This window comes from Hyperolius riggenbachi, chromosome 12 (assembly GCF_040937935.1).
Source record: "Hyperolius riggenbachi isolate aHypRig1 chromosome 12, aHypRig1.pri, whole genome shotgun sequence".
In the NCBI taxonomy this organism is placed as follows: domain Eukaryota; kingdom Metazoa; phylum Chordata; class Amphibia; order Anura; family Hyperoliidae; genus Hyperolius; species Hyperolius riggenbachi.
The window spans coordinates 138,846,121-138,863,920 of NC_090657.1; the positions used below are offsets into that span (position 1 = coordinate 138,846,121).

The window sequence follows — 17,800 nt, forward strand, 5'->3', positions numbered from 1 at the left end:
CGTAGACACCTCTTACCCATTCATTGTGGAGGTTGATGCCTCAGAAGTTGGAGTAGGGGCTGTGCTGTCTCAACGCTCTGGGCTGCAGGGAAGGTTGCACCCGTGTGCCTATTTCTCTCTGAGGTTTTCACCGGCAGAGAAAAACTACGACATAGGCAACCGGGAACTTCTGGCCATTAAATTGGCATTTGAAGAATGGCGCCACTGGTTAGAAGGGGCAGAACACACGATCACGGTGTATACTGATCACAAGAATCTGGAATACATGGAGGGGGCTAAGAGACTAAGTCCCCGACAGGCCCGTTGGTCGTTATTTTTTACGAGGTTCAGATTTATTATCACATACACTCCAGGCAGCAAAAACATCAAGGCAGATGCCCTGTCCAGATGTTTCGAATTAGAGACAGCACAGCCCCCCGCTCCTGAGTCCATCATCTCGCAGAGGCTGGTGTTAGCAGCCACAGAGACCTGGGAGGATTGGACAAAGGTTTTGGGTCCCTTTCAGCAGGATGTCCCTGAGGGAAAACCGGAGGGGGTCTTGTTTATCCCACTGTTTTTTCGTCTACAGGTCTTACAAATGTTTCACGCCCATAAGAGTGCTGGTCACCCTGGTGCTGCCAGAACGCAGGATCTGATTGCCAGGTGTGCTTGGTGGCCTTCTATGGCATCAGACTGCAAGGAATATGTCAGGGAATGTGCGGTATGTGCCAAAAGTAAACCCTCCCGGCAGGCACCTGTCGGTACCTTACAGCCTTTACCCGCCCCGAGTGAACCATGGACCCACTTGTCCATGGATTTTGTGGGTGAGCTCCCCAGGTCTGAAGGCATGTCGGTCATTTGGGTGGTAGTCGACCGCTTCAGCAAAATGGCCCATTTCGTGCCTTTGAAAGGACTCCCCTCGGCCCAAGAATTGGCTGACCTATTCATCGTCCACATTTTCCGGCTACACGGCATTCCGGAGAACATTGTGTCCGATCGGGGAGTCCAATTTATCTCTAAATTCTGGAGGGCATTTTGCCACCAAATGGGCATGAAGCTGTCTTTCTCGTCAGGCTACCACCCACAGACGAATGGGCAGACTGAACGAATTAATCAGTCTTTAGAACAGTTTTTAAGATGTTACGTTGCGGAGGCACAGAATGACTGGGTGAAGTTTCTGGCTTTTGCAGAATTTGCGCAGAATAATTTAAAGAGTTCTTCTTCTGGTTTTTCCCCGTTCCAGATTGTGACAGGGAGGTCGCCCAAGTTCTCCCCTTTGCCAGTTGCCTCTTCTCCGTTCCCAGCGCTGGAGGATTGGCAGAGGTCACTAAGGGACAATTGGGGAATTGTTAGAGATAATTTGCAGAAAGCGTTCCAAAGTCAAAAGGGTCAAGCGGACAAGAGACGTTCCATGGAATGGAAGTTTCAGCCAGGGGATTTAGTCTGGGTGTCCACACGTCACTTGACCCTGAAGCAGCCTTCTGCCAAACTGGGCCCCAGGTTTGTGGGTCCGTTTTCTGTGACCAAAAAGATCAACAACGTCACTTATACCGTTGATCTCCCTGCCAGCATGCGTGGGGTGAGATCATTTCACGTATCCCTGCTCAAACCTGCAGTCCATGTGGGCCCTACTCCTCCTCCTCCTCTCCTGGTGGATAGTCATCCTGAGTTCGAAATAGAGAAAATTTTGGACTCTCGCATTGTCCAGAACTCGGTACAGTATCTGGTACACTGGAAGGGATATGGCATTGAGGAGAGACAGTGGGTACCGGGGACTCGCATGCATGCGGATGAGTTGAGGAAAGAGTTTCATGCCTTACACCCTGAGAAGCCTGGTAGGAGTTGTCCGGAGTCCACTCCTCGGGGGGGGGGGGGGGGGGGGGTACTGTGGTGAAACGCGGAAAAGCCGCTGTCTCTCAAGGCGAGGCGGCTGTTTCCGCGTCCAGCATGGCGTCACAACGCGGAAAAAACGCCGCATGCCGCTTAGGCAGAGCGGCGGAATCCGCATCGGAGGCGGCTCCCGCACTCAGTTCACTGGATACATTGCAAGACAGTACTGGTGTGGCTGGGACTGATAGTCCACCAAGATTCAGACTTACACGCGCGCGAGCACAGAGGCAGAGTTTAAATAGCAGTTAGAAGGGTGTCGGCTGACCAGCTGGGTCAGCTGACAAATTCCACTGCTCTCATTGGACCAGCAATTAGGGAGGTCCTGGAAAGGTTCTAGAGTATATATACTGCTGGTTTTTCACTTGCTCTTTGTCTGGCGTGCGATCACATATGTGGAAGCACCCAGATCCGTAGTCAGATCCGCAAGTGTGCCGGGACCAGCTGGAGCTGTAATCCTACACTTAGCTAGATTTTGTTGATAGCTTAAAGTACTAGTTTGATTGTGAATATTTGTTATGACTTTTGCCTGCCTTGACTACCCTTCTGAACTCTGATCTTGTACCTTGATATTTCTGATACCCTGTTGCCGAACCCCGGCTCGTTTCTAGACTCCGCCTCAGCCTCCTGATTCTGTACCTCGATATTTCTGATACCCCGTTACCGAACCCTGCCTGTACTTAGACTCCGCCTTTGCCTCCTGATCTTGTACTTTATCTGTCCGTGTGTGTACGACCTGGCTTGTCCGACCTCGAGAACCGACCTTACCGTTAGAGGCGGTTCCTCGCTCTGTTAGCGACCCTTCCTCCTGAGGGTCACTTCCAGACATTCTTCCTACTGTCAGTCTGACTCCTCCCGTCTTGGAGAGCTCAGGTCTGCAGAAGGAATCTGTGCAGTACTCCTTGCTGCACTGAGGCCTAGTCCTCAAAGTGTTACTGTTACACCAAACACTACACTCTACTCAGGTGAACAGAGGTTAGCTAGTATATCGGATTATCGGTGAGACTGCAGATCACTTATAATCTGGTATATATCTGTATTCCCAGTGATACTGCAGATCACCGGTAATCAGATCCTCTCTGTGCTTCACCGATCGTTACAGATTCAGATTATATGCTTGGATTAGCTTAATTGTCAAGGCCAATCTATTAGGTATGTTGGGTTTTCTTCCAATTGGATGTGATGAGACATCTCTGTGAGGTAGTAGATGGCCAGTCTTTGTGAACATGGTTTAATGCTGGGTACACACGATGCGATTTCCCGCTCGATCCGCGGGATCGATTATCTCCGACATGTTCGATCGGGTTTCGATCGATGCAGCGTAGAGTTTGCATACTTAACATGTTGTAAATAATCGATCGATCCCGCGGATCGAGCGGGAAATCGCATCATGTGTACCCAGCATAAGGCCCTTACTAAGGCAACCCAATATAGGGATTACAGAATCTGGTTGTATCTCTGTGCTTGAGTGGGTCTGATTTAATTGGGCCATTGTGATTAAACAATTGGACATTAGCAGAATGCATTTTATATAGAGCTTATGATATTACAGTGTCTCCAACAAAGAAGTGGAAAAAAAAGAACATTATGTCTACATAGTTCCTCTGGAGTATTATATCAAAATACAATATTTTATGTATATCTTCTTTTGTGGTGATGCATCTGGGTGTTTTGTTTTCATTGAACCATATTAGTAATCATTGTCATTCGGAACATGTGATGGAACAATGATCTGGCCATAAAGAACTAATGCCAGGCATTTTACGTGGGGCCCAAGACCCATATATTTTCTAAACCTGTTTACTGAGGAAAGGTTAGTGATCTTTATGGAGTCAAAATATAAGCCTGTAATCATAGATAGTGAAAGCATTGAGAGTCCTGAAGATTTAGACCACAGGTGTCGATCTGCAGTCCTCACAGGCCAATGGACAGAAAATTAAGAAATGTATTCTACTTGATGAACCACACCTTTCATGATGTGCCAAAAATGTGTGAGAACCTTGGCCCTTGAGGACATGAGTTTGACATCCCTGCATTTTAGATTAAGCATTTGCAGCAAGTTTAACATTAATTAAGCACTTGCAGCAAGTTTAACTTAGTCCTCAATAGATCTAAGATATAGTCCACACACACAAAAAAAAAAAATGTATGCTGAGTCCAGGGAGAGGAGGTGGTCTAAGTCATGCTTGGTAAGAAATTTGGGCTGCCATGCTGATATTATAGAGGAACTATCGCGAAAATCCTAAAATTTAAAACACATACAAATAAGAAGTATGTTTCTTCCTGAGTAAAATGAGCCGGGCGTGTGCGCGCGGCGGATTACTGACAGACCTAGCCCGTTTTTAAACGGGCTAAGGTCACTTATCTCTCCATAGGGGATTCTCAGCATGACCTTTATCCTTTATAAAGACACTCCCTGAAAAAGATTTATACAAAGATGCTGGCCAGCCTCCCTGCTCACCATACACTTTTTTGGCAGTTGGACGGAGCTACTGCCATTCACTCCTAAAAACGAAAAAGGCAAATGCAAGCGTTTTTTGCAGTTTTTTCCCCCTCCCGGCACTTGTTCAGAGCGGTTTTGTAATGCACTCCCGCAAGTCAGGAAGTGAACTCTTTGACCCGGAAAAGAATAAATACAATGTATTTATTCTTAAGAATGCAAACACAATCACTGCACAAAGTGATTTTGTGAGCGTTTTGCCTTTTTCCTATACCTTCCATTATAGCAAAAATGCCTCAAAAATGGTACAGACACTGTTTTGCTGAGCGGATCGGATCAGAAATGAACCGCTCAGCTGTGAGCTCTCTCATAGGGAATCATTGCACAAGCGTTTTGTTGGCGATTTTAAAAATCGCCTGCGCTTGAAAAAAGATGGAAAACACCCCTAGTGTGAACAAGTGCATTTTGAAAATAAAGAAATCCCTGTGAACCCCCCATGAGGAGATGGGCTAGTCCAAAACCTGTCGGTTCTGTCAGCTTTCTATGACCTACTGTAAGTGACAGCAACATAGGAGAAAAGTAATTTATGGCTCATTTTCCTCTAGAAGAAATGTACTTCTTAATTGTATATGTTTACATATATTTTACATTTTAAGATTTTCGCGACAGAGATCCTATAACTGAGGTTGCATGAAAAAGGAGGATTTTTTCTTCACACGTAACTCTATATCTGGATATTGTTACACAGCAGGGCAGAGAATAGATTTCTTTTTTAACAGTTGAAATTTTAGGGAACCAGAAAAGGCAGCTGGGAATGTAAGGCACTATAATAGAAATTTCTATTTCATACAATCAGTGAGTTTGAAGAGACTTCTCAATTTACAGTAACAATTTACAGTATATAGTAACCATGTAAATTAGGAACTGAAAAGCCTTCATATCTGCCACCCACACTAGCTGGCCAGCCAAGCGCCTCATCCCCGCAGCCAGGAGCATTTTGCACAAGCACTGTATGCAAAAATTGCTACTGCACATGCGTAGAGCGCTCCAAGCCGCACGAACGTGATCATCGTGCGCACAGCTCTGGGCCACCCATGTGCAGTAGCTGGCGACTGGCTAGCTTTGCGGGGGTCGCCGCTACTGCCCAGAGGGACTCAGATGGACGTCGTGGGCACAGGATAACTCCAGGGGCCTGCAAGAAGCCCCAGGTACACTTTGTTATCTTATGAAAATCAGCCCCTTACCGGGCAAGTCATTGCTGTAATTTGTTGTCGATTTGATCTTCAATAAAAAAAACTTTTGAAACTAAGAAGCCCCAGGTAAGTTAAACTAATTTTTAATTAGACTTAAAGAGAATCTGTATTGTTAAAATCGCACAAAAGTAAACATACCAGTGCGTTAGGGGACATCTCCTATTACCCTCTGTCACAATTTTGCCGCTCCTCGCCGCATTAAAAGTGGTTAAAAACAGTTTTAAAAAGTTTGTTTATAAACAAACAAAATGGCCACCAAAACAGGAAGTACGTTGATGTACAGTATGTCCACACATAGAAAATACATCCATACACAAGCAGGCTGTATACAGCCTTCCTTTTGTATCTCAAGAGATCATTATACACAGGCAGTGTGCATAGAGGGGCCAGGAAAGGGGAGATGCATCACAGAACCACAACACTGAAGAACTTGGCAGCCTTCCAGACACAGGCTGACAAGTCTGACAAGAGAGAGATAAGTTGATTTATTACAGAGACTGTGATAGTGGAAAGTGCTGCAGTAAGCCAGAACACATTAGAATAGCTTTTGGAACTTGTAGGATGATAAAAAACAGGATGTTATTTTTGTTACGGAGTCTCTTTAAGTATCCCTTTAAAGCACGCTTGAATAGTCAGCTGAGGTGGCCGAAAATGACTGCCTCAGCCAATAATCAAGCGTGTGTACAGTGACCCCATTCCCCCAAAAAAGCGATCTGCCCGGCGGATCAACTCACCATTTGAAACAGCCGATCCCATTATCTATGCCGATTCCTCGCCTGCCGCGTGACATCACACATACACCTCTCCATCATCCTTCCACCTCCCCACATAGCCCTACAGCGCGTCAGTCAGCTGCACAGCGGACTCGCGTCTGTTTAGCCCGACCCAGCGATGTCACCCAAGGGGATTGGGTCCTGATCCCTGACGGGTGACTTCCATCAAAGGTGTGTACGCACCTTTAGGTTGAGTTTACACTGGCAACTGATAGCAACTGATATGTTTTTAACTGATTCAGTTGTTCATCAGTGGCAGTATATTGGGTCCACAACGCACACAAAAGGCTGCAGGCAGTGTGTTGTGAAATAGCTTTCAGTTATACCACATAGGTGTAAACTGAGCCATAGGGAGGGACACATGGAAAATTCCTTCACCTGCACTGAGCATCAGTTGTCTATTGCCAATTACAATTGACAGTAACTGATTCAGCGTAAACCAGCCCTTGAGGAATAAACCAGCATAAACCAGCCCTTGAGGAATAATGGCAGATTTACCTCTGGTCACAACTTTTTGTATGAAAAGAAAATGTTATTGTACATGTACAGTATATAAATAATATAGAAAAAGATGTTGGACAGACCAAACCAATAGCCAAAACATAAAACATGATATAAACTTACTGGTTAACTTATTGTAGCATTGTAATAATGGTAGTTAAAGAGAAACTCCAACCAAGAATTGAACTTTATCCCAATCAGTAGCTGATACCCCCTTTTACATGAGAAATATATTCCTTTTCACAAACAGACCATCAGGGGGCGCTGTATGGCTGATGTTGTAGTGAAACTCCTCCCACAAAGAAATTCTGAGTATGTACTCTTGGCAGTTTCCTGTCTGTGAACCCTGTTGCATTGTGGGAAATAGCTGTTTACAGCTGTTTCCAACTGCCAAAACAGCAAGCAGCAGCTACATCATTTGTCAGCAGTAAAAATGTCACCATGTGATAAATGTCAGAATATAAATCAGGCATTTAAAATATTTCACAATGGGCAAACACTGACTAAAGCATTTATACATAATTATTGTAAAAATGAAGCACTTTTTTATCACATTATTTTCACTGGAGTTCCACTTTAAGACCAATATTTACAACAAACATAACTTTGATCTGAGAACAGGTTAATGAACAATTTATACTTGTTGCAATACTTCCAGAATTTCTGCTGATACAGGGATGAAATACACAGGGGGTAGTGCAGATTTCAGTGCTATGCATTATCTATCAGACTATACTGTTGTTGTTAAAAGGTTACCTGTCCACATCCCCTAGACCTTATCTTATTTTGATGGGCAACTCCCATGCACATAAACAACTTTACATACAAGGTAGAGAGCGACTGGGCATCCTAATCTAGTCACAAAAACTGGGTGGGCCAGAATATATCTTTCTAGCTGCTATTGCCTTTCTGGCACACAGGATGTTAGTGTACTTTGTTATTTTGGAGTCCCCAGTTATACCAAGTAGGCAAGTTTTGGAGTGTAAGCTGATAGGCCACCCCATGTCATCATGGATGACCCTAGTAACTTACTACCACTAGGCTTGGAGAATGGGGCCAGGACAGGATACTTTATTACACAGATGGAGGTAGTGGCACTTTAGTGATCAGATATGCCTGGTGTAGGATATAGATTTGTGTCAATCTCCCTCTAATATGCGGGAAGACCCTTTTGGCAGTTTGGGAGACTATGCAATCTCTTCCCACTCCTCTTGAACTAGGGTTGCAATACACTGGTCAGCTTTTTAATGGCTTAATTTAATACTAGTGAAAAGAAATGTTTTTTTTTTTACCAGTTTAAAGGGCAATAGATGACTTACAGGTAGCTCAACTAACTAAGCAAAGCGCAGAGATATCTGTCAATGGGCTTTATTCAATTCACTTTTTCTCCTAAGTGTTCCTGTAGGTGATATTTTTATTATTATTATTGATTTATAAAGCGCCTGTAATGCTTGGCGGTGTATCCTCTACATTCAGCGCGCAATGCACACTCTGACGTAAAGGAAACACACGCACATGACGCAAGCAACGCATAAGACTATGAATCTCAGGGTATAGTGCGAACGCACTGGTGGAGGAGAGGATTGACTCCAGCAGGAGATGTGGCGCACAGAGCAGGCGTAGCTCCGAGCAACCACAATGACACTTAACAAAGTTTGCTCAGTGCAAAAGCAGCGCTGAGCGTACTTAACTAGAACTCAAAGAGAAAAGGACTGGCAGACAGAATGAACGCTTGCCTATCTAGTCACTCCACAGTGACAGCAAGCATTCACAAACAGGACAGACTGGAACGAGGCAGCCACTCGCGACCGCAGCAATGGCTTACCGCGCAAGCACAGGACTGAAAGGATTCGCCACTCCTCCACAAGAGATGGCGCAATCCACAAGGTAAGACAAAGGCAGAGCAAGAAACAGGTACATAAGATACACAAATATATACAGTAATCCGCGTCGCAATGTGGAAATAAACAAACACACTAGTATGCGTATATATTGGCAATGAACCAATATATGACGCAACACCAACTAAGATGTAATAATCCGCGTCGCAATATGGAAAATAACAAACGCGCTAGTATGCGTATATATTGGCAATGAACCAATATATGACGCAAGACTAGCAAAATAACAAATCTAACTAAGATATGAATATACTGGCGAACCAATATATACGCACGTATCAGGAACTAACTACAGTCCCGAAGGACACACATAAACAAAGACTGAGACAAACGGAATTAACGCTTGCTAATCCAGTCACTCCTCAGTGACACCAAGCGTTCATACGTAGACAAACAGACAGGAGTGAGACAGTCAATAGCAAGCGTAGCTATATGACTAATCTCCAGGAACATGACTGGAAGGATTCACTGCTCTTCCGCAAGAGCAAGCGCAATCCACACGAGAACCAGGAACAGAGGTCCAGGAGTAACAGCTTAGACAGACTGAGACTGAAACTATGACGGATGGGGAGCACAGCAGGAAGCAACTCTTTATACTGAGGTCATCAAGTGGGAGTGGACATGCAAATTCCCACACAGGTGAATGGTAATCAGTCACAAGCTGACAGCAGGAAAAGGCAGACAAAACTAAGCAACCTGCATGAAAGGAATTGCAGCTCAGCTGCAAAGCAATGTTTGAACCCACAAGAGCATCTCAAGCTGCCATGAACTGCAGAGCTATTGCAGATGGAATCAACACTTAATATGAGTGCAAGCAAAGCTAAGCAAGCAAATGTATGTAAAGAAATCAGAACTGATTGGCTGCAGTACAACTGCAGCCAGCAGTACATGCTGCAAAAGCGATCATGACAGCGCCAACATATTCCGTGGCGCAGTACAAAGTAAGAAACAAACATGGGGTACATAATAATACAGACAATGGTGTACACCAATATACAAGATACATAATTAGTGACAAAATACAAATATGATACAAAATACAAAATACTGAATTGGTAATGACAGTGATAAAAGTAACACGATAAATAAAATGTATAATGATTTCCAAGACACAAAAGGGGGAGAGAGCCCATTTTCATATCTTATCAATAAAATGCCTTTTAAGCCACCAGCAAGCAAGAAAATAATTTTTACTGTATTTTCTCATCTACTTTTTGGTACTTTTTCAACTGGCGGGTGCTGAAAAGTTATTTCAAACAGAAGACGAAGAATTATCTCCTAGGGGAAAATTCAAGAAAAAATATGAACTGAATAAAGGCCAATGTCCTATCCAGATCGTTAAAGGAGACAGACTCAAGGTAACATGACCGGGTAACCTCATAAAGGGAATTAGGGAACGAGCTATTAAAAAATCAGTTTAAAAAACAAACAGAGGATACAGTTTATTTGTCTTATTTTACAAGTCTGCCTGCTTTACTGACCTGGCCCACTCACCTTCAAAAATATCTATAATTTCCGGTATCCAAGAAAAAGACAGTAGCTTTTCTAAGTTTCTACAGCAGCATGGACTGTTCCTCCCATGCTATAGCCTCTCTTAATGAATACACATGCGCAGTATGGGGGTTGATTCACTTAGTAGGACGAGACCCCCGCACTTTGGCCCCGGGCTGCCTGTCAAGTGACAGGCAGCCTATTGGGCCAATCAAAGTGTGGGGATCTCGTCCTACAAAGTCAATGGACCTGACAGGGTCCAGAGTGGGACAATTGGAGCAGCCGTTCATTTTGGGGTAGCGTAAGTTAGCAGTGCATGCTACAGCAGTAGCGTGCCTACTTTGAAAATGTTATTTGCGCTGCCACACTAAGCTGTGCTGCTTGATCAGTGTAGCTTAGTGAATCCACCTCTACTGATTTGTATGTAAGCCAGACGTAGCCATCAAAAGAGCCACATCTGGCTCCCAAGCCATAGGTTCCCTACCCCTGCTATAGACTAAGTGCTCTTCTATTGTATCCCACGCATCTGAGCGGCTCTTCTTCACAGTGTCGGAATGGGAGCTTGAAATGTTGAGGAAATCCACTTGCTGGCAAAGCAAAGGTAATCAGGTTTTGCTACTCACAGTGAAGACTTGCTGCAGGTTTCTATTGGGAGTGATAGTGCTGATCTGTATGTGCTATATAACCGCTGCAAATAAACGTGAAATCTTGGAGAATCTTCTTGTTTTGATTGGTCGAGCCCAGTTTGGTGCTGCATTGATTGGACTTGATTTTGGAGGCTTGATGGATCCTCATTCCAATCTGTGACTACCAGCAGAAAAAGGTGTGTGACCGAGGCCCGCAGGCTATGGCCTCAATTCACTAAGCTTATCTCCTGTCTTTAATAACTCTTTTAGAGTTGTTACCATGGTGATAAGGCATGTAGTATTCAGGAAACATTTTACCACAGGCAAGCCTAAAGTTAACTCTTCTGTCTTTAAATTAACTCTCCAATTAACTGAGTTAATTAACTGAGTGTGAAAATAACTACAGAGGAGGTAAATTAACCACTTAACGACCGCCTAACGCCGATAGGCGTCGGCGGGTCGTTAGTGGTATAGCATGGAAACGGCCGCTCGATCGAGCGGCCTTTCCATGCCAGTTCACGGAGACTGTCTCCGTGAACAGTGTGCGAGCCGCCGATCGCGGCTCACACGCATAATGTAAACATCCGGGGAAGAAATCCCCGCTGTTTATATCAGCAGCGCCGTGACGTAGATCAGCAATCCCCGGCCTCTGATTGGCCGGGGATCGCCGGCATCTGATAGGCAGAAGCCTATCCTATCAGGCGCAGGACGGAACTCCGTCCTGCGCCACTCACAGGGTAAGGGAGAGGGAGGGAAAGCCGGGGAGGGCGGAAAGCGCTCCGGAGGGGGGCTTTGAAGAGCCCCCCCCCCGGAAAGTGCGGGTAGCCGGCGGCGATCAGACCCCCCCCAGCAGGACATCCCCCTAGTGGGGAAAAAAGGGGGGGGAAGTCTGATCGCCCTGGCTATTTCCTGATCGGTGCTGCGGGCTGTAGAGTCCACGCAGCACCGATCAGAAGAAACTACCCTGGTCCTTAAGTGGTTAACTACAGAGGAGGTAAATTAACTACAGAGGAGGTAAATTAACTACAGGAGAGGTAACTTAAGGAATGAAGAGGTAAGATAACTCTCTCGCGTGTGGAGGTAAGTTTTCTCTTGCTTTATTATCTCTAGCATGATCTTAGTGAATTGAGGCCTATGTGTTTTATTGGGAGTGATAATACATGGTTTCTGCTGCTTGGCCAGCAGGTGGATTTCCTCAGTTTTTTCACCTCCCAGTCCGACACTGCTTCTTCATCCTCTCCTTGGAACAGAACAGACTGCCGAGTAAAATCTTTGTACAAAGCTCTTTCCTAGTATATTCCCAGAAGAATATATTGAAAGTGAGTATATGGCCTTTTAGAAGAAGGAGCCATTTTAGACATGAACTGGCTGCATGCACTGGAGACTCCTTGGTTAGTAAAGCTCATAGCCTCTTGTTATTCAGCTTGCTTTTCAGCCTTATCTTTCAGGCAGGATTTGCTTATCATTTCTGAGAGGAGTAGAGAGCTGCAGACTCCAGATGTAGAACATATAGGAAGAGGCTGACTGGACTACAGATCAGATATGTACTACTGAGAACAGCTACGTTGCACAAATAAGACAGCATGGCGATAACTATAACTTGAATGAGAACATCCTTCATATTTGTGGTGGGAATGAGATCTTTATCTAAACAGGCACCATGTCTTTTGGATGGTGTTTCCTCCTCTCCCATTGAGACACTATAATTGAGACACTATAATTACAATGACATAACATCATAACATGAACTCTTAACTCCCTACAAAGTCGACAAACCAGAAAGAAACTCCCCCGTGTAAGAAATGCGGTCATGCAAGTGGTGCCTCATGGATGAGTGGATTGTGCTGTAAGGATGTAAAGAAAACAAGGAATATGACTGGAATAAATATTAAATTTTGAGACACAGTAAACACACACACACTTGTGTATATCAGGCTGGGTTTGCCAGCTCACAACAAGTAGGCACCAGCAAAGAAGCTTGATGCATAGGGTTTAGCAAGGGTGAAAGCGGGTTGGAACTAGGGATAGGAATGTAAATAACAGCATTAGACAGCAAGAGAGGCTATAAAGTTGTAAACGCATACTGAATCAAACGGTCCACTATGGAGAATATAACATGTAAATACATGTATAAGCATAGATATGATGTCCGCGGTAACGGTGGACATATCCACTCTGATATCGCTGACACCGTCGTCAGCCTGGTCCCAGTTTGTATTCCTGGGTGATGTATAACCTTCTATCATACTTAGTCACCAGCCAGCATCATATCCAATAGCCATAGCATGGCCTAATATAGCACTTTATTTATGGTGTACACTATTTATTTGCACAATTTTGACTATACGATATGATCATGTTTTTTTTTTATTGGTATGCGGTGGAATGTAAGGAAGTAAGTGAGTAATTGCAGCCTCTACATTTAACTGGAGAGGGAGCGCGGATGGTGAAGCCCCAGATGAGGGAGGGGAGGTCTGACCCCCCTCCCCACCGCTGTGCCCGCTGCTACCCCTTCCTGTCTGCTACCCCCTCCAGCCATGGCCAGGCGGGTGCACCCCCAACCACTTCTGCCGCCTGAGGAACCCACCTCACCCTACCTCATGGGCGGCCCGGGGCTGAATGCTGGGACCAGAATACTTACTTGTTGACTTGTCTGCTGCTTCTCATCTTTAATGCCAGCAGACTCCTTCCTGCTCTCAAGCTGAGACCTCCCCTCCTCCCATACTAGTGCATATAACTGGGAACATGCCAGCATGAGATTGTAGGTGTTTTTTCATAGATGGCCAGAAATCACTGGGGCATGCTCTGTTAGAATGAAAGGAGTGGTAGGAAAGCTCTGTCTGTTAGTGACTGGGGATATTTGATAGTACAAGAGCTAGAGAATGTTCTGGCATGTTCTCTAAAGGTAGCCATACACTGGTCGATTTGCCATCAGATTCGACCAACAGATAGATCCCTCTCTGATCGAATCTGATCAGAGAGGGATCGTATGGCTGCCTTTACTGCAAACAGATTGTGAATCGATTTCAGCATGAATATGATCACAATCTGTGGAGCTGCCGCCGCGGCCTGCCCGCCAGCGATACATTACCTGATCTGGCCGGCGCGACTCCCCCAGTCTCCGCTGTCTTCTTCTCCGCGCTGGTCTCCGGTCCGGCTGGCTTGCTTCACTGAACTTCCTGTCCAGGGGAAGTTTAAATAGAAGAGGGTGCTCTACTGTTTAAACTTCCTGCCGGGACAGGAAGTTCAGTGAATCTGCAGCCCTGGAGCTCGGAGCGGAGAAGAAGACAGCGGAGATCAGGGGAGTCGCGCCGGCCAAAACAGGTAATGTATCTCCGCTGTATTGCGTCGGTCGTCGGGCATTCGAACGCCGCTATCGACGTACACCCGACCCGCCAGCGATTGAGAAAAATCTTCCGCACGGACAGATCGACGGGAATCGACAGGAACGATTGATTTCGGACGGAAATCGATCATTCTGTCAGCGTTTGTGCAACGATTTCACAGCAGATTCGATCACAGTGATCGAATCTGCTGTATATCGGCGGGAAAAAACATTAGGTGTATGGGCCCCTTAAGCTGGAGGGAGGAGGCAGAGAAGCACATGGCAGGCAGAGAAGCACATGCCACATGGGACAAGATCTGCTAACAGACAGTGCATCCACAGCCATCTAGTACACAGGTATTTTTTTTGCTGCATATGACAAGAATAATTAAATACAGGCTTTTATTATCAGATAGGTACAAGACAATGGGACAGATTTATCAACACAAATGCATGCAAAATAGAGGGAAAACTATTGCCAACGTGACACAATCGATGTGTGTGCTGCTTTTTTTTCTTTTGGTTGTGAAAAATCTGTTCCAATTAACTGATTCAGTTTGTTAAGTCCTGAGTAGGTGTGCATATACAGTATAATTGTTCTTCCTGCTTAAAGAAAACCTGTACTGAAAAAAAAGTTCCCCTGGGGGGTACTCAGCTCAGTAGGGGGAAGCCTCTGGACCCTATCGAGGCTTCCCCCGTCCTCCTGTGTCCCACAGCGGTCTCACTGCTGCCCCCGCAACGCACAGGCGACAAATCCGACAGCCTGTTCAATATTTACCTTTTCGGGCTTCAGTGGGGGCACTGTTGCGGCTCTTCTGACGGAGATAGGCGAAAATAGCCGATCTCCGTCGGGTCCGCTCTACTGCGCAGGCGCAGGAGATTTGCGCCTGCGCAGTAGAGCGGCCCGACGGAGATCGGCTATTTTCGCCTATCTCCTTGGGAAGAGCGGATATTGCGCCTGCGCTGGAGCCAAAAGGTAAATATTTACATTCCCACCGCTCCGGGAGGATTTTCTCCACCGCCATGGCACCGAGGAGGACGGGGGAAGCCTCAATCGGATCCGGAGGCTTCCCCCACCCGAGGTGAGTACCCCCCAGGGGAGGTTTTTTCATTACAGATTTTCTTTAAAAGCATTGCTGTACTCTTATGCAATCCTGATTTTCTTAAAGAGAACCTGAGGTGGGCAGATGGGACACAGAGACATGTTCTCTGCCTCATGACATGCCCTGTGCCCCCCCCCCACTGCCAGTGCGACCCACAGGAGCAGCGTGGAGAGGCGATTTTTGTGGCTACCAGATCCACTCTGCCCCACGGATCAGGTAGCGTACTTTTTTTTTACATTTTTTCTAGCTCTCTTTAATGAATTACCGTTTAATTTGCTGTTGAGCTACTGTAATAAAGAAAAGATAGCTTAGGGTGTATATACACATCCAATTTGGATTAACCAATTATCTCCCAATTTTAATCGCACACACTCGTACCCACGTCGTTACAAGACAAGTTAATTTTGGCACATAACAAGGTTTCCTCTCAAGCCTACATGTTTTTGGCCAGATAGATCTCCCAAGCACCTTCATTCAGCAGTAGCTCATCATCACCAAATAAAGGTTCTAATAGAAGTAATTGATCTTTGGGTGCATAAACACACACAATTTTTATTGGCCGATTTTGATTGGCCCTAATACTACATGGAGCATCAAGATTGTGTGTGTGTGTGTGTGTGTGTATATATGCACCCTTAAATCTGTAAATTATTTATATGAGCCTGGACGCAGTGTCTATTCCTTGCAACTCATAGCTGCAGCGGTGGAAGTGTCCAGGGCCGCAGATAGACCATGAGTGGGAGGACTGGTGTATGGGGCACAGGGGATTCTGGGGCCCCGCCAAAGGGGTCTTATCATGAAGTACATGAAGGCACTCATCAGACACTTGACTAGAGCTGCAAGTTCTGAAGGGGATGCTTGCTAGTATAATGTACATTCTGAATGTCATTCAATTGCAGCACCAGCTTTCGGCTGTCACACAGACCTTCCTGACGCACCCTGTAATGCAGAGCCTAGAAAGGCTGTAGAACAGTGGTCCCCAACCTTTTTTGGACCAAGGATCGCTTCAGCAACAGAAGATTTTTCCAAGGACCAGGCGGGTGCAAGAGTATGCGCCCACCTGGGGGAACTGTTTGGGTTGGCAGGCGCAGGCTTGTTCTACAGGCAGTGTCATTACATAAAGAAGTCCTGCCAACACCAGCCCTACCTAAGCACTATCTTCATCATCCTTAGCACTTTGGAAAAGATGCCTCTGCACTGCACTGGGGCTGCTGCATAACCCACCAGCACAAAGTACATTTGGTGTGACAGGTGGTGTGAAGGGGAGCACTGCATGGGCTTCCTTATCTACTGGAACAGTCATTTCCTACTCTCATCTGCCTCCCCTAACTTTTACCCTTCCCTCCTCTCCTCGCTACACTCACTTCACTTCTCCCCACATTCACTTTTACCCTTTCGTACGCCTTCCAGTCTTCTTCCCACATTAGCTTTCAGCACCAGCTGCTCACATCCATACAGCCTGAACTCTGTGGCTGGCAAGAGACCAGAGCTTCCCAGTCATCCTCACTGTTGCCACCTGGTGTCCATCCGTACAAACAGAATCCATGCTGCATTACAAATTACAGACACTAGGTGGCAGCAGTAACAATGGCTGCAGACGGCTCTTCTCTATATCTTCCTTCAAACTTCAGTGACACTTTTCTCTGCACTGTGATGTCAGACAGCCAGGGCCGGTTTAAGCAGCAATGGGGCCCCAGGGCAAAATAAACCTGGGGGGGCCCCCCCAACATATACCCCGGAACAAAAATCGGCATTAGGGGACCTTTTTTGCAGCTGGTATAGTCAGGGTGTGAAGCCCCAATCAGTCGGAGCTCCACATTCTGGCTATCCCAGCCTGCATGGGGGACAAGGGGTTAAAAAGTTTCAGGAGGGGGGACCTCACATAATTTTTTTTAAAAAAAAATTCCCACACTCTAAACATAAAAAAAAAATTGGGAAAATAGGAAAAAATGCCAGGGATCTTCATACAGCCATATTGCGGCTGTATAGCGATCCCTGGCCAAAGCACTGCGGCTGCGTATAGACCCCCTGGAAACCCTGTCAGGAAATTTATTGTGCTTTCGTTTGATGCATGTAAAATTACACTACCGTTAGGTTTGCTACTAAAAGTGACATTTACCGCATTTAAAAGTATACTTTTTTCCTTCGAAACTTTAAAATCGATTTTCTCAAAAACTATAAGGTCTTTTTGAAAAATTGTTTTTTCCTCTTATTCCTAATGATCTCTTTAACATATCTTGCAAATTTAGGGTTTCTAGCATTTAAAGAGACACTGAAGCGAAAAAAAATATGATATAATGAATTGGTTGTGTACTATGAATAATTACTAGAGGATTAGCAGCAAAGAAAATATTCTCATATTTTTATTTTCAGGTATATAGTGTTTTTTCTAACATTGCATCACTCTTTAGGGCCTTTTTCCACTAGCCTGCGATTTGCGATTTGCTTCTGATCGCAAATCGCAAGGTACATTAAACTAATGGAAACTGCAGCAGCAATTTCCATTAGTGCGATCCGATTG

The 17,800-nt window shown here is 45.4% G+C and overlaps 1 protein-coding gene across 5 annotated transcripts in view; it reads right to left on the bottom strand.

Moving 5' to 3' along the window:
- SNX21 (sorting nexin family member 21) overlaps positions 1-17,800 on the bottom strand; it is a 368,146-nt gene that overhangs the window by 305,213 nt on the left and 45,133 nt on the right. Inside the window, exon 1 of one of the 5 annotated variants that reach the window (XM_068263248.1) lies at positions 6,294-6,437. The exons of the other annotated variants lie outside the window; for them this stretch is intronic. The gene's annotated coding sequence lies outside the window, so the exon portion shown is untranslated. Of the gene's footprint in view, positions 1-6,293; positions 6,438-17,800 lie in introns of those variants that run through there. 5 annotated transcript variants of the gene reach the window in all.